Genomic DNA, 25,723 nt, shown 5'->3' with positions numbered 1-25,723 from the left:
TTGATCTATTTGATTAACAAGTTATGTTAATCTATCAAATGGCTTATTTGTAAATAAAGCAAACAATGAATGCAACATCTCAGCTTTCGTTGTCTGATGTAACATTCAATGGTGGACGCTTATGCTGAGTCGGGCGAAGATGTTGCTAACAGAGGTTAACTGTAAGAGTTAACGGGGTGTCGAAAAGCTTACGCCATTGAAGCTTCCACCATTGAAGCTTCCTCCTTCCTTCCCCGATCTCCAGCCATCTCCCACCGACACTACCATCTTCACCGTGTCCATCTTCCACCACACCGCTTCCTCATCTCCACCTTCATTCCACCGACACCGCTTCCTCATCTCCAGGCCACCTTCATTCCACCGACGGCACTACCATCTCCGGCAGTTTCACCGCCAAATCAAATGAAAACCCTATGATTAAAGGGTGAAGTTAAGGTAGGGGTGACCATGTCCACCATTAAAGCTTTCATTGAGCTTACCCTACAATGTGAATGGTGATGTGTGGATAAGAGAGACGACACTTTGACGCCGTTGGGTACTTGGGTAACAGTCATTAATCTAATTACAATGTATCAATATGTTAATTTGTCCCAATCAGCACACATATCAGCATCCGCATTTTACTAGTTTGCTCCACTTAGGGCTTGTTCTCATTGAACTGAATATTTTATAATAGAAGGAAATTAGGAGTTGAACTGAACTAAATAGAACACATCACAACATAACTGAACTGGAAATTGAGTTGTATTGAAATTGAACTGAAATCTAAGTTGTATTGAAATTGAGATGTCTTATAGTGTGGGTTAAGATTAAATTGGAGTGGAGAGAGCTACAGAGAGATGATGGGAACTTGTAAATCATTGTTGTTTGTTCCTCTTTCTTTATCATTTTGCTCTCTTTCAGAATTCAAATTGTAGTCGTACGGTATACAATCGATGTTTAAGAAAGGTCATCTCCATCTCTCTTGAGTTGAGGAAGCCCACAAATAACTTTTCGACATTACTTGCATTGGAGTGGCTTTTGAGGTAAGATTTTCTTTCTTCTTATCAATCATCAGATATCAAATTCACAATCTAGGGTTCATCGAAATTAAATTACTTTTAGTGTACTCAATTTAGGATTATTCTAAGGGACACTATTAAACTATTGGCTATAAATCTTATAATGAATCAAATTAGTGTGAAATTTGATTGAATACTTTTTATTGAGATTTGCAGTTTTAAATTGGGTTTTTGTAGGATTTTAGATATGAGTTTTGCGAAGAAATGTGTTTAGTTTTAAACTAGGATTTGGTTTTCTACAAAATTGCAGAGAAGGGTTTCGCAAATAAAGAGTATAAATTTCTGATTATGTGAGCGGAAATCAAGAAAGATAATGGTCCTCTAATGTCCAATATTAATCCTACTAATAATCAGGTATAAGTAATTGTTTTTGAATTGAAACATTATTTGCCTGATAAAAAGTGAGGTAAATATGATATCTGAAACTTTGTTGCATTTCTTTTTGGGATTTTATTTTGAATTAAGTGTTGATTGGGTGTTAATTATAATATTTGCTTGTATGTTGAGTTATAGGAAAGGCTTGTAGTGGGAATTTATATGTCCATATGTCTTAGTTACATTCACCTTTCGAACTCCATAGGATTGTGTTGTGAAGGATGTTCTTATTTTTTTGATTAACTCTTGAATTTATGTTATAGTATAATTATAAACAATTCCACGAATCCAGATGAAGGAATAATAATGGCTAATCTAGGAAATTATGTAAAAGTTCCCGAATTTCTCTGGGAAATTCAGCTATAACAGTTAATAAATAGATAAATAAATTCCTTAGTATATGCCTATAACTTTATTTTCTTAGTCTATGACGGTGCAGTTGGGTTAGGATGGTGATTATGGTAGTACTGAGGATTGGATCATGCGTTCATGACCTTGAGTGATGTGGTAGAGGAACTGGTAGGAATTTATAATCCTTTAGGGGAGATATTGGGTATAAGGAATCCAGGAATTTAGGGGTAACACAACCAAAAAAGAAAAGAGGAAATTATTATGCACACAATTAACATGGTTTGCGGACTTGGAGGTGTAAGAAATATCTCTAATTGGATTCTGTTTAGTATCTGCATGCTTTTATTATTATATGGTCGAGGTCGTGGTGAAAGTAAGATAATGCTCTAAAATGTTCAATGTAATGCCAATACAATTTGCTTATATCTTATTCTCTATGTAGTATAGTTGTATAGTGCCTATATTATATTCGTCGGGATGGGAGGGGGAATAAATTTTTATTATAGTTATGGTATTCATGATTGTATGACAATATTAAAGGTTTGCTTCCTATTTTGTGTTCATGGTCAGATTTTATCAAAACTCCATGTCCTAAGCTTGGTTAAACCCTTTAGATGTGTATTATTTCGTATTTTGGTGGTGATTGTCCCTTTGTTGTTGAACAGGAATTTTGTTAGTGCCTGATTGACCGGATAAGTTTTGAGATACTACCTACATTACATCCTTGGAGTTGATATTGATGATACAATGTAGACATGCAGTTATATCATCAGTTCATCACCCCTTCTCTGTGGATAGCCAAAAGGTGAGGCTTGCACTCAAAGAGAATCAAATTGATATACATTATATCATATCAATCCTATCACTGCTAAGAACATGGATGCATCATTCACTAGTAGAATAAACGTAATGGGAAGCCCCAAATGGCAAGCGGTTTTGGAATTCCGCTTGCAATATTGTAAATGGCAAGCGGTTTAGGGTGAACCGCTTGCAAAATTGTAATTGGCAAGCGGTTTGTAACGTCAACCGCTTGCCATTTGTTAAAAAAAACCCTAAAAATCTCACGCTCTCTCTCCTCCTCCCCTCTATTTCTCACGCTCTCTCTCCTCCTCCCTTCCATTTTCACGCCCTCACTTCTCTCTCCAGCTCTCCTCCATCTCCGTTCTCCATCTCCTTTTTTTTACTCTCATCTCCTCACGAGCGACGGCTTCTCAGTCCGGTGATGGTGCGAGTGGGTTTTCGAGCAAATTCGACCCACGATTTTCATTTTCGAGCAAATTCGAGCCAAGACCATCATTTTCGAGTTTTTTAGGTCAAATTCGACCATAAAACTCTAGATCTAGAGTTTTCATGGTCGAATTTGACCCTTAAAACCCAAATTTCAAGCTAATTTCGAGGTTATGGTGGAATTCATGGTATTTTTTTTTTTAATTTTATGGTGATGTGTGGTTGAATTGGTTTATTTCAGGCCGATCTGGTGTTGATGGGGGTTTTGGTGGGGGTTGTGGTGGGCGAAGTGGGCTGGGATCTGGTGGATGGTGGGGGTTTTGGTGGGCGAAGCGGGCTGGGATTAATTTATCTAAATATTATTGGATGGGTCGTGTTAGGCCAAGCTGGCTGGGATTTGGTGGATGGTGGGGGTCGTGTTAGGCCAAGCTGGCTGGGATTTGGTGGATGGTGGTGGTGCGCGTGCGTGGATGGTGGTGGTGGTGGTGCATGTGGATGGTGGTGGAGCTGTTACTGGAACAGCTGTTGTATTTTTTTTTTTGAATCAAGCTGCTTTTTCATTTTTATTACTTGTATTAATTTTTTTTTTTTTTTTTATGAAATGTAATACTTACAACAATCAATTAATTTATCTAAATATTATTGGTTTTACATATAGTTTGTTCGTGTATCAATTTTAGTGAAAAACACCAAAAAAAAAAAAAAAAATAAAATTTATTTATTTTTTATTTTTTATAGCCATAATGGGCAGCGGTTTGGCGCCAAAACCGCTGCCCATTCACTACTAATGGCAAGCCCATTCTGAACCGCTTGCCATGTAAAAGGCTAATGGCAAGCCCCCTAAAAGCATACGGTTCAGAACTGCTTCCCATTAGGGGGTTTGAACCGCTTGCCATTACGTATTTTCTACTAGTGATTCTTCACTCATGCTGTCATTTTCAAATACAAGGCAGAAAATTATTTTTTGATATATTCAGTTAATCAGAAGTACATATTCACAGCTTCCAGGATATGAAAAGAGGAAAATATATTTTTGAATTCAGGCTGGTGAGGAGACTTTGCTTTGGAAGGGGTCCTGGGTCAGGTATAATGTGTTCATGGCATTAAGAGTCGCTTGAAACCTATTCTTGGTTGAGTTAACGTATGCATCACTGAGTTAAATGGGCTTGCAAATGAGCATCTCTGGTCTTTGAATTTGTCACACATCATACTTTGATTAGATTAGGTAGGGGCGTAGGGCTGAGGCACCTTGGTCGCATATTATGACAACCATCATAATTAGAATTGTGATTGTTCCTTTTTATAAACAAAATGAAAGCCAGAATAGCAATAAAATCTTAACACACTCATTATTAATCCAATAAAAAGCATATGTTCAGTATACTGAATGTGTGATTTATCTCTTTCTGCCTTTGAATTTTTTATTACTTTAATTTTGGGGCGTCAAATTGTTGATTGTGGTTGATGTTAGTGTTTGATGATAATTGATTATCCTTAATTTGCTATGTTTAATGATTAATTAGAGGTAGGCCTTAGTTTGATTCATTGAGATTGAGCCTTTGAAATGTTTGTTTTTTTTCTCAGCTCTTGATTGTGCAAATGGGTTAGGATGGTGATTATAGTATGGGCAAATAATTGCTATAAATGAATGTTGCTTGTAGTTCTCTTTTTATAACTGAATAAAGGTTAATTAATTAGAGGGGTTTATGCACTAATGAATATTAATTTGTAAAACAGAGTAGTTATAATTGATTTTTAGCATACATAACAAATAACCTATTATTGAATATGGAATGAGTGGTTACTTGTAATTAACAGTTTAGCTCGATTTTTTCAGCTGAAGGTTTGATTAGGAGAGTTATAGGCTGATGGATTATATACACATTAATTTTCATTGTGTTTCGGGTGAAAACAATGGGACCTTGCCGAAGGTCCGCTGAAATGGAGAAGGCTGGATTCGGTCCAAGTTATGTTGGGCCGAAGATTTCCTGCACAGTAAACACACGTAAACTAGCCTCGGGGGTGTTGCCGAGGAAGGCCCCTCCGATGCTAAAGTCAGTACAATGTGTAAGAAGAAGACACTATGCAAGAGAGTTTGTTGCTTGAGGCTTTTTTGGAATATCTCAGAATATATGAATGAACATATGAATCTATGAATGAATCAGAATGAATCTCCCCTTTGAATGTATCAATATGATGGCTTTTATACCTCATCATACATGGAGAGGTTGGGCCTTAGCCCAATTGGCTTGCTTTGTGGGCTGACCTTTGACTTTAGCACAATTGGAGAGTTGAACCTTGACCTTGAGCTTTTAATTGGATCATTTAGTGCTTAGGCCCAATTGGACTAAATTGGACCCAAACAACTTGCCCCCCAGACCCGATTTGGAAGGATGACGGGTCGGGTTTGATTTAATTCAGAAAAGGAGGGAAGTAAATGATTTAATTAATCCAAAAATTTGAATTTAAACCGTAATTAATGAGATAACAACGATTAATGATTGTGGAAGTTGGACGGATAATGGGCAGTTTAATCACAAGATCATGTGTTTAACGGTTACTTAGTGGAGTACTTAAGAGAAATTAAAACGCAGACTCCTCGTATCCCGTACCTGGAGATATAAACAGAGGCGCGTCATCTCTCCTCACTTATTCACCAACACAAACCCAAAATTCTCGAGAGAGAAACCAAGAACCCGCATCAAAACTTCGCAAATTCCCCGAGCATTAAGCTTAGAAACTGAGACTTGCCACTACGAACTCGTAAATCGGCAACTTTCGCTTCAGATTAAGGTAAATTCCTTTGATTTCAGTTTATTTTTCTTCGAATTCGAACTCCTTCCCCTTTTCTTTCGACTTTTTTCTTCGAAATAATCAATGGCAAGAGGAGTTAGAGGTAGAGCCCGTGCTCCAAGAAGAGCAAGGCCGATTCCCGATCCTAGGAACAGGATTGGGACCTGGAATGGACAAAGGCCAGAGTCTGATCCTGCTGAAGGGATTAGGGCGACTCCCCTTTCCTCGGCTCCTCCTCAGAGAACGGAGGAGCCGAGCGCTTCTGGACGGGATGATGAAGTTCCCGCTGTCCTTTGGGATATCCTCCCCGGGTTTTCAGAATGGGAGAATGCCGAAGTTGCTTCGGCCATGATAAAGAACCGCCCCTACCCATGGTGGGTGGAGAATGCCGATCAATATCGATTTGCCGAGCAAATTGAGTTGCATTACGGAATTTTTGAAGCTGATGGGTATTGGTGCCGAATGCCCTCGGCATCCGATAGAATCCATCGTCCACCCCCGGGGTATGTGGGGGTGTACACAAGACAGCTTCAGTACGGGCTGAGGTTCCCTTTGGACGTATTCGTCCGAGACTTGCTGATCCATTACAACATCTCTCTATGTCAGTTAACTCCCACCAGCATCCGAAGGGTGATGACATACTTATGGGTCTACAAGTTCTTCAAGTACGTGCCGAACCTGCACTGCTTCAAAAAGCTCCATCGGCTAGTGCCAAATATTCAAAGTGGGCACGGAAGCCATGGTTCTGGGTGGTACCGGATTGAGTCCCGACCCCAATACCTAACCATGTGGCCAAACGACTCTTCAGACAAGGACTGGAGAGGTCAATGGATTTGGGTTAGGGCACCCACAGATCCGGGCCACCCTTGCGTCTTCAGCGCTCCCCGGTACCTCGCTGAGCCTGATCCCGAAATGGGAAGTCTAGGTCCCCCCGCAGATAACGGGGCGGATCCGAACCTGGATCAGCAACATATCTTCGGCAAGCTGCCGAACCGGGGGGGCAGTGGCCGAATGCAGCATATCCCGGAGACTTGGCTCCCCGATACGCATTACGTTTTCCAAGAGAACATGCTAGCAGCTGTTGGCCTCAGCCGAAAGTTTAAGGATGGTAAGCTTCTTCGGCTGGGGCCGAGGCTTTTTAACTATCTCTTTTTCTTCTCTCGCTTCGCTTTTTTATGCTGTGCCAACCTATCTGAGCTAACCTTTCCCCTTTCCTTTTTTCAGAGCGGGACGAGACCAACGTTGGCATTAACTACGCTCGTCTTGGTGTCAACCGAGAACGAGTTGTAACTGAACGGGCCCCGTCTATCACTGAGCCGAGGAATAGGGAAGTTCATCTAGACTCTTCCCACTTCCAAATTGAGGCTGTTGCTCTGTATCAGAGGCAGAAGCCTTGGTGGAAGAAGAGAGACCCCTGGTTTCAGCTGCTGGACGAAGAAGCTGAAGCTGCCCGCACAGCCGAAGAGGTTGCACGGGTTCTCGAAGCTTGCGAAGGAGGAGAAGGGTCCTCCAGAGCTGCTGAAGCAGAAGCTGCAGCTAGAGCAGCTGAAGAAGACGAGGCTTTGCTGAAGACCTCGGTGAGCTTTCAGACTTAACTTTTTCTTTTTTCTTTTCTTCTTCTTTTTTTTTTTTTACTCACATTCTTCCTTCCCCCCTGTCTGTTACAGTCTGAAGAGAGTAACAGACACAGAGAAGGGAAAGCTCCTGCTCGTCCCGAAGATCAAATACAAGGAGAGTCCTCAGACTCAGATATGGACGAGCAGCCCCTTCTGAAAAGGCGCCGAAGGATGGCCATCATCGGCCCTCATGACTTTCAGAGGAGGCCGATGACCATCGGCGTTGCAATAAGGGAACCCGAGGAAGGCAATGGATCGCCGAGGGTTCCCCGGCCACCACCCCAATCACCTCAAAAGACCCCTCCGCCACCTCCTGAGATGGAGGTGGATCAGAGAACTCCCGAATCTAAGGGAGGGGTCCAAGAAGAAATTAGGGAGAGTGCTGCTGAGCACGAAAACAAGGATGCCGTGATGTCCAGTGCTGAGGGCTTCACGGCAGACATCGCAAGAGAGGTTGAGGCTTTCGTCCTCACCCCTGAAGAAGAGGAGGTCATAGTAATTGACTCCTCTGAGAAGGATGATGCTGAGCCATCCAAAGCTAATCAAGCTCCATCGTCATCCTTCCCTTCTTTCCAGACTCTGCAATCTGCAGAAATGGGTTTCTCGGCCCCCCGAATTCCAATCCCAGACCACATCTGGGACCTCATATGGGGTCAGAACCGAGAAGGAGCTGCAGCCTACTTCGGCGATTTTGCTGGCATGTCCGAAGTAGATAGGGCAAGGATCTGGTCGCTGAAGGCCACTGCTGGGATGGGCGAATCCAGCAGATCAGTTCCTGACCCAGCCAGGTCTAACCAACTGCTGATGATGCAGGTAATTTTCCTTGTCTTCATTTCCTCTGAAATTCAGCTCTTTATATATATATATATATATATTTTTTTTTTTTTTTGTCTTCCTGTTTTCAGTTCGTGCACAATCAGACTCTCACTGTAGAGCTGATAGATACCCTACAAGATAGGGTAGACGCTGCTGTGCACGACAAGAAGGTGGCTGAAGAGGAATCAAAGCTTGCTAAGCTGAAGCAAGCAGCAGCTGAAGAGAAGCAGCAGAAGGGTGAGGAGTATGAGAAAAGAGCTGCTGAAGCCCTCAAAACCTTCTGCGACGCTATGGAGAAGGAAGTTTTTCCCCCACTGATGGAAGGGGAGAAATTCCTCCAGGAGCATATGGGAGTGGACGTCTCCAAATTCAAGGCTGTTGTTGAGAGCCGTATTCAGGAAGGAGCTGCTGCACAAGCTGAAGTGCAGCAACGTCTAGAAGCTCTTGAAGCTAGCCGAATGGCTGCTGAAGAGCTGCTCCGGGCCAAAGATGTCCAACTCTCAGAGGCTGCTGCTGCTGCCGAAGCTCAGAGTTAAACTCCATGAGGCTGAGGATCAACTGATGACACAAAAAGTTGAAGTGGCCCAAGCTCAGACAAAGGCTTCCCAAGTTCAGCAGGAGCTGAATGAGCTGAAAGGTTCCTCCTCCAAGCTCGCTGATGAGCTGAAGAAATCCAAGGAAGACTTGGAGGAGACCCAGAAGAAGCTGGCTGATGCTGAGGCTCTACTCAAAGTCCGTGTCTATACCCAAGAGGAATATGAGATGGGTTTCAGAAACGGGTTCCGAGTATGCCGAAGAGTCTGCCTTCATGCTGAACCGAAGCTGGACTGGTCTAAGTGTGCTGAATGGGTCCAGAATCCCGAAGACCCTCATATGAAGTATGCAACTCCAGCCGAAGCTGAAATCCTTAAGGCTGAGGAAGCCGAAGAGGAAGCTGAGAGAATGGAGTTGGAAGCTGAACAGAGGGAAAGGGAGGCTCGGCAGAGTGCAAAGCCCGCTTCTTCTGCTGCTGGGGCTGAGGCCACCATGGGGCTCAACGCTGATCAGTCTGATCCTCAGGCTGAAGCATAGGAACTCGGGCAGTCGTCTTCAGAATCTTGCGGTTCATCATGTGCTTAACTTTAGACTTGTCGCTTTCTGAATTTTTTGCCTTGTTTTTTGCTTCAGCTTGCCTTGTCGTACATCAGTTTATTTTTTTTTTGCTTATGTACGTATTTCGGCAGCTGTTATTTTCCGCTTGTGGGCGGCTGCCGATACAGTTTAATTGAACTTGTAGCTCAATTTCTGAGCATGAATTATATATCTGATGCTCTTTTCTTCAGTTGCTTTGTTTTTGAATGCTTTACTGTTTCTGTTTCTTCAATTCTGCCGTACATACTTGCACTGAGAGTGCTTCTTGCCCCCCAGAAATTGAAGTATGACTTCAGCGGAATAAGCAATTTCTTCACTTCTTCAAAATGGGTATCCGAAACACAGGGCCAACTGAAGGCAGTGCTTCTGGGATACAAGTCTTACTGAAGATTGACTTCATCTGAAAGTTGGATATCCGAAACACAGGGCCAACTGAAGGCAATGCTTTGGATATTAGCTTTCTGGGATACAAGGCTCAGTTAAGGCAATATCCCAGAATTGTCCATGGACTAATGTCTTTGGAGAACAAGTCTTACTGAAGTTTGACTTCAGCTGAAAGACCAGTGTTCTTTAAAAAGACGCATATCCGAAACACAGGGCCAACTGAAGGCAATGTTTCGGATAATGGCTTTCTGGGATACAAGGCTCAGTTAAGGCAATATCCCAGAATTGTCCATGGACTAACCTCTTTGGAACAAGTCTTACTGAAGTTTGACTTCAGCTGAAAGACCTGTGTTCTTTTAAAAAGACGAGTTTTGTCAGCAATCTGAAACCCAGTTACCCGAAGGCGAAGGTTTCAGACGAGGCTGATATAAAAATTTTCAACTGTTGCTGTTATCCTTGATTTTCTGTCTATCTTTGAAAAATGGATACCCGAAACACAGGGCCAACTTAAGGCAATGTTTCGGATAATGGCTCTCTGGGATACAAGGCTCAGTTAAGGCAATATCCCAGAATTGTCCATGGACTCATGTCTTTGGAGAACAAGTCTTACTGAAGTTTGACTTCAGCTGAAAGACCAGTGTTCTTTAAAAAGACGAGTTTTGTCAGCAATCTGAAACCCAGTTACCCGAAGGCGAAGGTTTCAGACGAGGCTGAATAAAAAACCCTTAAAGAGTAGATAGAACAAAGAAAATTTTGAAAGGATAAAAAGTTGCAAACATTTATATAAATGGCGGCTCCAAGGCCTTTCATTAGTTCAAAATGTACTTACAAAGATTGTTCTGCCCCGAAGGGTTTACACATGGTATTTTTTCAGTACATCAGCGTTCCAGTGATTTTTCAACTCAGTTCCATCCAACTGCCGAAGTCGGTATGTCCCTGGCTGAAGCTCATCATAAATTTCATAAGGTCCTTCCCATGCAGCTGAGAGTTTCCCATGGATTCGGCCTTTCTGAACTGCAACAGCATTCCGAAGGACAAGGTCTCCAATTTTGAGAGGCCTTGCATGGACCCTTCGGTTATAAAATTTGCTGATTCTCTGCTTATAGGCGGCCATTCTATCTCGGGCTGAGTCTCTTACTTCGTCGAGGAAATCAAGAGATTCCCTCATCAGTCGCTCATTCTCAGCCGAGAAGTGGTGCACTCGAAGGCTCTCAGAGCCAATTTCCACTGGAAGGACGGCTTCGACACCATACACCAGTTCAAAAGGTGAGTGGCCCGTTGCCTCTTTTTCAGTTGTCCGAAGGGACCAAAGGGTTCCAGGGAGCTCCTCCAGCCACTTGGACTTTTGATCTTCCACCCTCTTCTTGAGGGCACTTAAGATCTGTTTATTTGCAGCTTCGGCTTGTCCGTTACTTTGCGGGTGGCATACCGCTGAATATGCCAGTTTGATGCCGAACTGATCTGTATACCGCTTCAGCGGTAAGTTATCAAATTGCCTCCCATGATCGAAGACAAATACTCTCGGGATGCCAAAGCGAGTGATGATATTCTGCCAGATAAATTTTCTGACAGTTTGCTCTGTAATGTTCGAGGCTGCTTCGGCCTCGATCCATTTACTGAAGTAGTCAACTCCAACTATCAGCCATTTTTTCTGGTACACAGCCTCTGGAAATGGTCCCAGTATATCCAGTCCCCATTGGGCAAACGGGAGTGGATTAAGGATCGGCTGAAGATCCCTTGCTGGCTGATGGATAACTGGAGCGTATTTTTGACATTTTTCGCATTTCCGAACCAGCTCCTTAGCATCTGCGATCATGGTGGGCCAGTAATATCCAGCCCTCAATGCCTTGTGGGCTAAGGTTCTTCCCCCAATGTGGTTCCCACAGATGCCGAGGTGAATCTCCCGTAGGATATAATCTGCATCTGTTGGTCCCACGCATTTCAGCAATGGGGCTGAGAAGGACTTTTTCAGAAGTTCCCCCCTGAAGACAATGAACCTAGAACTGGTTCTCTTCATCTTGGAGGCCAAAGCTTTATCCTCAGGAGTTTCTCCCCGAAGCTTGAAAGCTAGGATGGGGTCCATCCAACTAGGCTCTGGGTCAGCGCAGCACACTTCAGGTGCTTCGTCGACACTTCTCTCTCGACGCACTTCTACATATACAGATCTGTTCAGCTCGGTAAAAGATGAACTAGCAAGTTTGGAGAGTGCATCGGCTTGAGTATTCTGACCCCTTGGGATCAGCTGAACCTCAAAAGTTTTCAGCTCTGCAATGACTGATTTGATCTTGGCAAGATAAGCTATCATGGAGGGCTCTTTGGCCTCGTAGCTGCCACTGATCTGATATGCAACTAGCTGAGAGTCTGTTTTTAAGCAGACATGATCGGCTTCCAAGGAGATGCACAATTTTAGGCCGGCGATTGCTGCCTCATACTCGGCTTCATTGTTCGAGGCCTTAAAAGAAAACTTTAGTGCATACTCAAAGGATTTGCCTTCGGGAGAAGTTATCACTACTCCTGCCCCCGAACCGTTTTCGGTGGAAGACCCATCCGTAAACACGGTCCAGACTTTCTTTTCACTGTCTAGCGCTTCTTGGTATGAGCATTCGGCCAAGAAATCCGCTAGGGCTTGAGCCTTAATGGCAGCCCTCGGACGGTAGCTGATGCTGAATTCGGTGAGCTCAAAAGCCCACTTGGCTAGCCTACCAGATTTTTCAACCTTGCCGAGAACTTTTTCCAACGGCTGATCAGTTAAGACCACTATTTGATGGGAATCAAAATAGGGCCTCAGCTTCCGAGCAGCTACTACTACCGCGAAAGCAACTTTCTCGAGTAGAGGATAGCGAGTCTCGGCATCCGTCAGTGTATGACTGACGAAGTAGATCGATTGCTGACTCTTACCCTCTTCCTTCAGCAATACTGCGCTGATGGTGGCTGGGCTAACGGCCACATATAGGTACAAAGTTTCTCCTTCAGCTGGGCTAGCCAGCGTTGGGAGTTGAGCCAGATGCTCCCGAAGCTGTTTAAAGGCGTCTTTTTGCTCTTCCTCCCAAACGAGCTCTTTTGTTTTCGGGAGTTTTAGGGCTTTGAAGAAAGGTAACCCCTTATCCGAAGCTCTGGAAATGAACCTCGAGAGGGCTTCCATTCTTCCGGTGAGCCGCTGAACATCCCGCTTCGTTTTCGGCTCAGGAAGGTCGAGCGCCGCTTTGACTTTAGAGGGATTGACATCAATCCCCCTTTTGCTGACCATGAACCCCAGGAATTTCCCTGACTTCACGCCGAAGACACACTTCTTCGGATTCAGCTTCATTTGATGCTTTCTCAAGGTGGCGAAAGTTTCAGCCAGGTCCTTTACATGGTCCTCTACTTTTTTGCTTTTGACGATCGAATCGTCAACATAGACTTCCATGTTTCGGCCCTTTTGATCGGCGAAAACTTGATCCACCAGCCTTTGATAGGTTGCCCCCGCATTTTTCAATCCAAAGGGCATCATTTTGTAATTGTACACCCCAGCGTTTGTGACGAATGCTGTCTTGGCTCGATCGTCGGGGTGCATAAAGATCTGATGATACCCCGAGAATGCGTCCATGAAGCTAAGCAAGGCATGGCCACTTGTCGAATCGACTAGCTGATCGATTCTCGGCAAGGGATAGAAATCCTTTGGACAATCCTTATTTAGGTCCGTGAAGTCAACGCACATCCTCCAGGTACCATTGGGCTTCTGAACCATCACCACATTTGCCAACCATTCTGGATATTGTCAAGGTTCAATGAATCCTGCCTCCAATAATTTTTTGACCTCGGCTGCGATGTCTCGGTTCTTATTGGCGGAGTAATTCCGCTTCTTTTGCTTAACTGGTCGACACGTCGGGTCAACATTAAGCTTATGGGAGATGAGGTCTGAACTTATCCCGGGCATATCAGCTGCCGAGAAAGCAAACACATCTCTGTTATCCCGAAGGAGCTGAATAAGTTCGCAACGGGTGTTCGGATCAAGGTCCATCCCGATTGTTACACATTTCTCAGCGTCTCCTTCGGCCAACTCAACTGTTTCAGTCTGTTGGTCCATGTCCATTGCTGATGGATTGGACTCTTCATTATCTGGCCTGCTGCCAATGTCAGCAGGTGTCCCAGTCTTTTTGTTCTTCGGCTGGCTCTCTGAGTCTTGCGGCTCAGCTGAGGAGCTAGCCTTTTCCCTTTCGGGCCCTTTACCTCTGGGTACAGATCCTTGGGCCGAAGCACTTAGGCCTTTCGGCTTTTTTGTGCTTGGCTCTCTTTCTTTTTCTTTCTCCTCCTCATCCTTGTCGTCATCTGGGCGACTACTGGATGGCTTGAGGTAGTTGCACCTTCGGGCGTCCTTTTGGTTGCCCTGTATCCTTTCGGGGAAGCCGGCGTCTGAGACGTAAATCATCAGCTGATGATAAGTTGAGACGACCCCTTGGATCTCGTGAATTATGGGTCTCCCCAAAATCACGTTGTACACTGAAGGAGCGTCGATGACCAAAAATTCAATCATGACGTTCCGGGCTGCCTCATCGCATTCGATGGTGACAGGAAGTGTCACCTTCCCATCTGGATAAGTTGAAGCCCCATTGAAGCCGGATACCGGATAGGGTACCGGCGTAAGGTGCTTGGGCTTCAGCTTAATTTGATTGTAGGCCTTTCGGAACAGAATGTTTGCTCCACTGCCACCGTCAACAAGGACCTTACTGACGTCGTGGTTGGCCACCGTGGCGATGATCACCAACGGATCCTCGTGAGGGAACGTAATCCCCCGGCAGTCGGCGGCTGTGAACGTCATGTTCGGCACCGGCGACTGGGGAGATTGAATGTCAGCGTTGTTCACCTGGTGAGTCAAAGCTCTAAGGTGGCGCTTGTGCTCCCTCCGAGAGTATATTCCTCCCGAGATAACATTGATCGGAGGGAATTTCCCCTCCGGCTTTTTACTGTTTTTCCGGGGGAAATCAAGGTCCTGCCGAGGGTCCTTTGCTGACCTCTCGGATTCTTTTTTCTCGCGGTGATCCGCGATGTATTTTTTCAAGTATCCCTTCCGGACCATGTCCTCTATCTGGTCCTTCAGTTGGATACACTCCTCAGTGTTGTGGCCCGAAGACTCGTGGAACTCACACCACTGATTTTTATTTTTTCGCTGATACCACTCTGGGAGTGGTCTCGGCTTTCGCTAACTCTGCTCCTCCTTCGTCACACTGTAAATTTTGGCGCGTGGAAGAGAGAGCGGAGTGTAGGACTCGTATCTGCCTGTGTATGAGGCAAATCTTTCCTTCTTTGGGTCGTTGGCCAAAGATTGCTCCGGGGCCTTTGACTTTCCCTTTGCCTTATGGCCTTGGCCTTCAGACAAGGGTATTTGCCTCTGTTTCCCTCCCCCGGATTGAGGTTGGGTTTTCGCTTTGTTCCATTCTTCGGCTCGGATGAACTTATCCGAAGCACTAAGAGCGTCCTCCAAAGTCTGCGGGGTATGCATGACCATGAAGTCTAGGAACTTTCCTGGCTGAAGGCCATTCTGAATTGCGAAAACGGCTAGCCCCTGGTCCAGCTGGGAGACGCTTGATGACTCGTTACTGAAACGGGTCAGGTAGTCTCGGAGGCTTTCGGTTTCCCCCTGTTGCAGACTCATGAGCTCTGCGGTAGTCTTCTCTCGGCGGTTTGCCGTGGAAAACTTGCTCCTGAACTTGGAGGACAAATCATCCCACCCTGTTACGGAGCCTTGCCTTACTCCCTTGGAGATCCACGCTTGCGCGACCCCCTTGAGAGTGGTTGGGAAATATTTGCACCAAGCCGCCTCGGATCTGGGGCAAAGATGCATATGAGTCTCATACGAGGCCACGTGGTCCTTCGGATCCGTGGTCCCGTCATATGTGATGTGCGAAGGGATTTTAACCGTGGGTACGCGCTCTTCCAGTATCCATTGCTCGAATGGTGAACTAGCGGGTAGCATAACGGCCTTGCCCTTGTTCCTGGCCGAAGGGACCGCGCTCCGCCCTCTTAGAGAGGTAGGAGTGGTTTTCGTCCCTGGCTGGGAAGTCTGGGCCTCGGCTGCAGGGAACGAGAGGCGACTACGCACGCTCGGTTCCTGGCCGCCGAGTCGGTCAAGGACGCTTCTGCGAACAGTCTCAGGTTCTCGGTGAGTAGATTCTGGCCGAGAAGCTGAGCTGCTGCTCTTATGCGCTTCTGGTCTTGAGGATGAGGATCCTTTTAAAAATTGAGGGTTCTTTTTCCTCTGTTTTTCATTTTTCCAAGAATCCTCCTCCCACTCTTCCAGTTCCCGGAAGGAAGGAAGCTTCCCACCATCATGGTCTAACTTCCTCCGCTGATGCCGGGTATGCGGAGGAGTTCGATCACGAGGTGGTGGCATATTTTGTGCCCTCATCGCCTCCATGAGTACTGCCAGCGCTCTTGCCACCTCTTCCGAGCTGGGCCCCGTCAAAGGGGTCCTCGGCCGAGTGTGGGAATGAGGGCGCGCAGCCGATGGTTGGCTTTGGGACACTGAATATGTCCTATGATCGGACTGACCCCTGCTAGACCGAGAGTGACCCGGCCTATATTGAGAGTCATGAATTACGGGAGATAGGGAATCCTCCTTGTATGATCCTCCCCCCGAGCCGGCACCCTTGGGAGAGTTCCGGTCCGGCGAGGGCGATGGTGTAGGGGTTTTAGGCTTTTCGCCCGCTCCTTGACGGAGGCTTTTGCTCTTGCGGTTCTTAGCCATTGCTGCTAAGATAATTGCAAGATGATCTTGGTTAGGAATTTGGCTTAAAGATTTTTGAAAGTCTTCCCCACAGACGGCGCCAAATTGTTTCGGGTGAAAACAATGGGACCTTGCCGAAGGTCCGCTGAAATGGAGAAGGCTGGATTCGGTCCAAGTTATGTTGGGCCGAAGATTTCCTGCACAGTAAACACACGTAAACTAGCCTCGGGGGTGTTGCCGAGGAAGGCCCCTCCGATGCTAAAGTCAGTACAATGTGTAAGAAGAAGACACTATGCAAGAGAGTTTGTTGCTTGAGGCTTTTTTGGAATATCTCAGAATATATGAATGAACATATGAATCTATGAATGAATCAGAATGAATCTCCCCTTTGAATGTATCAATATGATGGCTTTTATACCTCATCATACATGGAGAGGTTGGGCCTTAGCCCAATTGGCTTGCTTTGTGGGCTGACCTTTGACTTTAGCACAATTGGAGAGTTGAACCTTGACCTTGGGCTTTTAATTGGATCATTTAGTGCTTAGGCCCAATTGGACTAAATTGGACCCAAACACATTGTTTTGGCATAAATTTTGGGCTGTCATATTGTTTGTGAAGTGAGACTAGTGTGGTGGTGGTCTTTAATTCTAAAGTATGATGGGTCTGCCTTCAATATATGTTATTTCCAACCTTCCTATGAGGCAATTACCTACTTCTTCAGATTGAGCTCATTCCTGAGCTTTAGATTACCTCAAATTGTGTATCTTTCAAATTTTATATTCAATTTTGATCTGTGACTGCTTCATCTTGTTGTTTTCATTTTATTTATGATTCTCTTAATCTCTTCATAATTATGATTTAGATATAAAATAAATCCTCTTTGAAAGCTGAACAGGATTGAAAATCAGAGGAGCAATGGCAGAGATATGAGGTTTTAAAGTTGGTTTTTAAAGTTGAAGCGGCTTCTGAATTTTCCATCCTTCAATGAATTAGATTATGAGGTAAGCTTTCTTTATTAATCATCAAAAAACCAACTAATAATCATACTTAATGATGTTTCGAATGATTATGCACGTGATTATATATATTGATATTTTAAAGCGACAAGAATTCTATATGATATTTGGAGCCTAATCAAAATTAAGCACAAAATTGAGCGTAGTGAAGTACAAGTAAAATTAATCCGAGTTAAGCCATGTCGGTGTTCGAATGATGTATTCATGTTGTGTGTACCATGGGAGCACCAGGCAGTTGCTACCCACCTTACCCAAGTTCCACTTCTGACCTTGAATCTGTCCACATCTACCACTTCTCAAGAAACACTTTCTATGGTTATCTGGAAGTAAAAAGTAGCTTGCACTTTATAAATTATATATGTATTAAGTTTTACCTAAATGTTTTTAGCTATATATCCTTGCAAAAGTAGCATCGTGCATAATGGTTTGTATAGTATATTAATCTGGGTAATTCAAAATGTCTTTCTTCCTTACTTTGTCTTTTGTGATTCTTTTGCAGTTTGTATCCAAATATTTGTCAGATCGAGCCTATTCGTTCCCAACCCAAAAAAAAAGAAAAAAATAAAAACTGAGCAATTTTGATAAAGATGTTGCACACTTATTTTCAAATAGCAGTAAAATTTTATGATAATAAAGAAAATAATGTTGTTAGATGTGGGCATGTGTTTGGACCTCTGTGTCTGCACTTGATCAGGTTTGTCATATTTGTATCATACTTGTTATTTCACTAAATTATTTCTTCATTTTCCCCTCTGATTCTGCTGGCAATATAACACATAAATCTTAATCTTACAAGCTGAATCATTTATTGTAGGCTTGTAGCCTTGAACACCTTTATTGTCAATAGTTGTAGAAACATGTGATCAGTTTATTAGGCTAAGAGTAATCATTACTCTTGTATATGATGCTTATCAAGGAAGACCTAATTTATACTCATTTGAACAATTTGAGAGTGATGATATCTTTAATTTCCAAGCCTGAACAATAAAAGTCAGCATGTGATATTTTAAGATGAGATAAGTGAAGCTTTTCATTAGTACTGTAGAATGTAGTTTACTCTCAAATTCTCATAATGGAGAAGCCTTGGCTCCCTTGAGAGTTTACAACTCCCCTATCGTCGACAATTATGGAAAATTGGATGATACTTATGTATGTTAATGTGAGGTTATATATATGGGATTTACATTGTTTGACTCTCCACTTTGTTAAGATTAGCGGTGGCAGTAGTGGTGGTGGATGTTTTGAAGATCAGGTGATTCAAAGGTACGTATTTTCACAACGACCCACCATATTGAACTAATAGCTACAAATATATTATTAGTGAAGCTATAAAAGATTATAAAAGTAACCTTATTGATATTTTAAAGCAAAAGGAATTTTATATGAATTTGGGAACCTAATTTGGTAATTGATTGAGTCAATTTAGAGGGTTCTTTTAAGGTGGATTATTAAACAATCAGTTAAAAGTACTCGTCATGAAAGATTATACGAGTCATTTTCTTGGTACTATAAGCGAGAATAATTTACTATGATTGCAGACCCACAAACCTCGTTTGTTTTCCCCATTTTTTTTTCTTGCCTTGCTTCCATTTTCGCTGATCTGATGGCAGAACTGCTCCCATTGTTGCCAACACCTCTATCGGCTAATGCCACAGCCTATCTGGTTATTGCTTGTGTATGTTAAGCATTTTGGGTTAAATATTGGCATGTATTGCTTGTTGGCTTTTTTACAAAGTACTATATGGTTATTGATTTATTGACTTATACCAGTTCTTTAATTTGCTTTCAGTTTCTGGGTTGTTTAAGATAATGAACTAACTGTTTGTTACATACATTCCCCAATTTCATTACAATTGATCTTTGATTTTTGTCATTTTTCCCCCTTTCTTTCTATTAGTATGCGTTAATCTTTGAAGTTAGATTCTGAAGTTGTGGGATTATTGATTTGATATCTGGGTCATAGTAATTGAGGCTAGACAAAAGGGTGATAAGGAAAATAAATTAAATTAAGAGATGGGATTCATTGTCTTAAACTTCATTAGACACTTTTTTTTGGGTCAATCGTTGCAATTGAGGTGGTTCTTTGAGTAATTGACATTTATTTGATTAATCTCAACATTCAATGCCACAATTTCATTTCCCTCGCCACATTTAAAACATCATTTTCATTTTAATTGGTGGAGAATAGCCTTTTACCATTGCCTTTGCCTTATATTTCTGGGATTTGATTTTTTAAAATCAGTTGTCCATGAGGTATCCCGTTTCCTTCTATTTCAAAGAATTACAGAAACTCTTTCTTGTGGTTTCTCTAAATGAACCTAAAATAAGTAAATTAAGAGGAGGTGTGATTAAATAAAAAGTAGAATATAGAATTTGGAACAAATGTAGCTTCATAGATAGTTCCATTGACTTCAAGTATAAGTGATTCAAAGTGGGGCAGCGTAGATTCATTAGCCAACAACCATGTATATGCATGCATTTCTATTCAGAAAAGAAAGAAATTTAAAAAAATTGTCAGTTTTGAAAATCATATACCTTGAAGATTATCTGCAGTAAGCCAGTACCACATGAATTTGCAAAAAAAGTACATAAAGGACATAATGACGGCAAACTAGGATGTTATGTGAATTAGTAATCTGGCAGCAAGAAACTTATTGAATTGAATGTTGTAGGGGAGGAAATTCATACATCAAATCTTTGTTATGCTCCTTTACTTTTTATAGTTTAAAAATATTTAGCTTATTTTGTGCTATGTTCGCAGTTCACAGTACACTGCTTTAGGTCTCGTGATACCGAATACTTACTGGTTGATTTGGTGTTAGGTTCTAGCCAAGGATGATGAAAATAACGTTTGAGCATTGTACATATGGGGGAAACACAAGAACAGAACTAGGGCAAATAAACAGATTCAGCTAGAGAAGACTTGGTCAAAGCTCGTAAATATGCTCCTGATGACATGGTTTTTGCTTAGCATGAAAATTTTGTAGCTAGAACCAGAAGGGGCATGGCAAAGAAATGCTGGGACAAAGAACTGAACCCAAGAGATCTATTGCAAAATCTTTGAGGCTGCTTGATGTGTTTAGTTTATTGCAAGCTTATTTGTACCTTTTTTAATTTTTTTCTCTATGTAACTAGCAACTTGCTTTTTAAAGACTGCATTTTGTGGTGTTCATTAAATTTACATGTGATGTGTTCTTTATCTTTTGTTTCATTTATCTTCACATTCTGTAAAATTTATTCTTAGAGTGTCTTTGCTAAATTTCCTTAGTATTATTTCAGGAGGTTATGACTTGCTATTGTTATAGTTACAAACTTACAATTTCGCTTGGTAAAGTAGTTTGAAAATCTCCACTCTCCAGTAATGTTTATGCAGGAACTACTTTGATGTTTCTTAGGTGGTATGAATTCCTTGATGCACTTCAGAGATTGAATGCATGATAGTATGGAAGAAAGATATCTAAATAAATTTCATCTAACATAATTTCTAGGAAAAATTGTAAAAAATAATACAAACTTTGAGCGGTCTGCCAAAAACAAGTCAAAGTTTTGATTATTCTAAAAAATACGAACTTTAGGGAGTGTCCGTTTTAAACAAGTTATGATCGGTTGGTGACTTGATTAAAAATACAAACAGGTATTTAAGACACGTGTCATTGTTTAATTGGTTTAACAATTTAATTTTTTTTAAAAAAATTATCTAATGGTTTTTTTTTTTTTTTGGTAAATCAGTGTAAAAGTTTTATAGCTCAAAAAACTTTTTACAACTTGTCCCAAATTGGGAGCAGACTAAAAGGCTACAAGCAGCCTGGGCAAAACAAAGAAAAACTATACAGTAAGTTTTTCTATCCTTTCTCTATCTATCAACTTCGACTTCCTAGAATTTACACCTAGAATCCTATTTTTAACCTCAAACTTTATACACTTTACAACTGTATCTATACAAAGAATTTTCATATCCCAAAAAGCTGCATTCCTAGCTTTCCAGATCTGATATATTACTGCTAAGGCGCATACTGTTAGCAATCTTCTCTGGAACTGAGATTTCTGCTTCTTTATCTGCCTCAAGAGTGTTGACAAGGTGCTTGTGTTACAATCCAGAGTGATCCAGCTCAAGATCTGCATCCATATCTTCTTGCTGTAACTACAGTAAAAAAATAAGTGCCTATGAGTCTCTTCTTTATCTCCACATAACAGACAGTCTGTTAAATTTCCAGCACCAAAACTATGAAGTCTATCTCTTGTCATCAATCTTCCCTGGAGTGCCAACCAAGAGATAAACTTATGTTTCGGCACAGCCCATCTTTCCCAAACAAAACTATCCCATATGCATAAAGGGAAAACAGGCCTTAGAGCCTTGTAGTGCTTACTGATCTTATAATCACCTTGCCCAAATTGACTGTTAGAGTATAAACTCTTTAGCCTCTCTTTTACAGCACAAAGTTTTTTCCAATACCAACTTGCATCAGCTTGTGGCTTGTAATCAAACCGATTCTTCCCCTTCAAGTACACACTATTCACCCATCTAATCCAAAGATTCTCTTTCTTTTGAGCAATAGCCCAAACATGTTTTCCAAGAGCTGCTATGTTCCAGGTTTCAGAATCCTGGATACCTAAACCCCCTGCAACCTTTGTCTTACACACATCATTCCATGCTACATAACAAGCTTTGTAATGCAAACTGCCATTCCAGAGAAAATTTCTGCATATAGCCTTAATTTTGTCAAAGACAGCCTTGGGGAGAATCATAATCCGAGCCCAATACACCTGAATACTCAGGAGAACAGAATTGATTAGAGTTACCCTTGCAGCAAAAGAAAGATTCTTAGAGCTCCAAGTTCTGAATCTAGAGCACATTCTATCAATCAGATGTTCACATTCAACTGCTGAAATCCTTTTAGAGCAAATTGGAACTCCCAAATATCTGAAAGGGAGCCGACCCTTTGAAAAACTAGTGATTTGCAAAATCTCCTGTATAATATCCTCCTGAACACCAGCACAATAAACAGAGGTTTTCTCAGGGCTAGCTTTTAACCCAGTGGCTTTGGAGAAAGCCTGAAAACCTTTCATTAGCAACTTAACAGATTCCACATCCCCTTTGCAACAAAGGATGAGATCATCTGCAAAACAAAGGTGGGTGAGCCCTGCTTCTTTGCATCTAGGATGAAACTTGTAATCAGTTTTGAGACTGATAATTTTCAGAATTCTGGAAAGATACTCAATGCATAACACAAAGAGAAGAGGAGAAAGGGGATCCCCTTGTCTTAAACCTCTTTTAGACTGAAAGTAGCCATGTAAAGAGCCATTTATCATTAGAGAAAATCTAGGAGATCTGACACAAACCATTATCAGCTTTATGAAATGCCCAGGGAAATTCAGCTCTTGCATCATTTCTTCAATAAATTCCCACTCAACAGTATCATAAGCTTTCTTCAAGTCCAACTTAATTAGACAACTAGGACTAGTACCAGAACGTTCGTAATGCCTCACAAGATCTTGACAAACCATAACATTGTGAACTATGTATCTGCTGTGGACAAAAGCACTTTGGTTCTCAGCAATAAGAACAGGTAACACTTGTTTCAATCTTTCACAGAGAACTTTGGAGATACATTTGTAAAGGACATTGCAGCAGGCAATGGGTCTAAATTCAGTCACATTTAGAGGAGATTTGGTCTTAGGAACCAAGGTAATAGAGGTTGAATTTATTTATTTCAACATTCTTCCAGTTTGCAAAAAATTAAGCACAACATTGCTTACTTCCTCCCCTACTGTATTCCAGCTTTTCTTGAAAAAGTTGCTCCCAAAACCATCAGGACCAGGTGCTTTATTATCATCAATATCAAACATTGCTTTCTTTATTTCCTGCATAGTGAAATCTTTAGCCAAAATATGCTGCATGTATTCATCAAGAATAGGACCAGATTTAACAACATGCTTGTGAACATGAGTTCTCTGAGTATCAGATGTACCTAGCAGAGAATCATAATATTCTAAAAAACTTTAGGGACATCATTCATCCCAACTAGAGTACCTTTCATATCTTGTATTGAATACATCTTGTTTTGCATTTGTCTTTTCCTGAGAGCTCTGTGAAACATAACTGTATTTTGATCTCCATCCCTTAGCCAGTCCATTTTAACTTTCTGCCTCAAAAAAGAGAAGTAAGTGTTCTGAGCTTGCAACATTCTCCTCTTAGCAGCAATCTCATTATCCCTAGCCTCTCTATCATCTGGATTTTTGTGAAGATTAACTTGACATTTATCTAGATCATTCTTTGCCAAATTATACTGAATTTCCACATTCTGCACTCCATTCTTGTTCAAAGCGATTAAACTTCTCTTCACTGCTTTCAATTTCTGAACCACACAGTACATGGATGTTCCCTGAATTGGAGTTTTCCAAGCCTGGGAGACTGTATCACCAAAATCATCTCTATTGATCCAAATATTAAAATATCTGAAGGCCATTTGATCATAACTGAGATAATTCTAGGGCAGTGATCAAAATCACCTTCATTCCCAAAAAACATTTCTGCTTGACTAAACATATTATCGCATTTCTCATTAATCAATCCTCTGTCTATTTTTGAGAAGACCCTAGCATCACCACTCTGCTTATTATTCCAGGTGTATTCCCCCATACTTCATATTAAACAAGTCACATTTCTCTATACAGTTTCTAAAATCAGCTATATCACTCCATGACACAACAGCTCCAATCCTCTCATTAGCCTCAAGTACACAATTAAAGTCCTCCAATACAATCCAGGGTTCCTTAATTGAGATACTTAAGTCAATAAAATCCTTCCATAAAGGCACCCTATCAGAGTTAGCATTAAAATCATACACAAAAGTACAATGAAAACTTTCAGTCATGCTTTTAGGCTTGACTATGCAATGAATCAGCTGACTAGTGCACATAAGAATGCTCACATCAAAAGACAGAGGTTTCCATGCCACCAGAATTCTTCCACCTGGGTGCATACTGTTATTACAAGTAAAGTTCCAACCATCAAACACTTTAAGGTAAAGTTTACCCATGTTTTGGGATTTTACCTTAGTTTCGAGGAGGCCAACTAATCCACAATTATTAGCAGAGATAATCTGCCTTATTTTCAATTGTTTGCTTGGAATGTTGGCACCCCTCACATTCCATGCCATGATTCTATCCATGGCTGTCAGAGGGAATTCCACCCTCTGCAGCATGAGCATTATCTAGTACCTCAGAAGGGAGCTCCTGAAGAACAACAAAAGTGTTATGAGTAACAGTAACTTCCATCTGAGTAGATCCTTTCCTAGTAGACCTTAAAACCTGTTGAAAAGGTAAATCCTCAGTATCCACCTTGTCTTGTTTCTTCTCAGTTGTATGTACATGATTACCAGTAACCATAGAAGTCCCCTTCTGCTTCTCTGTTTCCTGAGCGACCCAAGTCTCTTTGTCTGAAACAACATGTTGTTTTCCATGAGCATTTTGCTTCTTTGGCACCCATTTTGTCTTCTTCTTCCCTCGACACTCTACAGCTGTGTGTCCCAGTCTCTTGCAAGTAACACACAAAACAGGTCTCCATTCATAAGTCAAATTAACAGTCACCTTAATGCCCTTCTCATTAATGAAAGTGATTGAATCAGGTAGCTCCTGATCAATACCCACTTCAATCATGACTCTAGCAAAGTGCAACATCTCTCTCCCTGCTGTAGCCTTATCCATCTTTACCCAATTTCCAAGTTTACCAACAATCTTCTTTAGAGATTTTTCCCCCCAATACTTCATATCCAGATTCTTAATCTGAATCCAAATTGGAACAATTTTAAATTCCTCCTGGGAAATCACTAAATCAGCTAACCAAGGTTTCAGAAAGACAGGTTTATTATCAAAAAAGATTTTAAGCCCAGCAACTACTTTATCACGATTCTCCATAGTACTGAATCTAACTATGAATATCCCTTTCTCCTTCAAAGAAACTTTATCAACACCCAGATTCCTCCAGATCCGACGGAAAAAACCCTCCATTACAGTTAATGGTGGATTATCCCCACACAAAAAGCATACAACAGAGGAATTCCAGTAATCAATTTCATCTTGAATATCTTCCAAATCAATTACAATATTAGATTGGTCAGCAATAGAATTTATACCCATATTCCCACTTGTACCATTCACATTATTTGCCCCAAATTCCCCATCAAACGAAATCTGTAAATTCCTAGAAACAGAGTTTACATGCAAAACAGGGGGTTAAAACTTAGGGTT

General features: G+C 41.8%; 1 long non-coding RNA gene across 3 annotated transcripts; it reads left to right on the top strand.

Annotated features, from left to right (window-relative positions):
- LOC110720476 lies at positions 1–20,768 on the top strand. Of its 3 annotated transcripts, XR_002511334.1 has the most exons (7): positions 1–435; positions 904–1,025; positions 2,453–2,592; positions 4,016–4,098; positions 17,353–17,458; positions 18,684–18,736; positions 20,296–20,768. It is a non-coding gene; the product is annotated as an uncharacterized LOC110720476 (long non-coding RNA). The 3 variants fall into 3 exon arrangements; XR_002511335.1 differs by lacking the exon at positions 18,684–18,736; XR_002511336.1 differs by lacking the exons at positions 4,016–4,098; positions 17,353–17,458; positions 18,684–18,736; positions 20,296–20,768 and adding an exon at positions 3,256–3,671.
- The last annotated feature ends 4,955 nt before the right edge of the window (positions 20,769–25,723 follow it).

Source organism: Chenopodium quinoa, unplaced genomic scaffold (genome assembly GCF_001683475.1).
Source record: "Chenopodium quinoa cultivar QQ74 unplaced genomic scaffold, ASM168347v1, whole genome shotgun sequence".
NCBI classification, from domain to species: Eukaryota; Viridiplantae; Streptophyta; class Magnoliopsida; order Caryophyllales; family Amaranthaceae; genus Chenopodium; species Chenopodium quinoa.
This window is presented reverse-complemented; position numbering and strand designations above follow the sequence as displayed.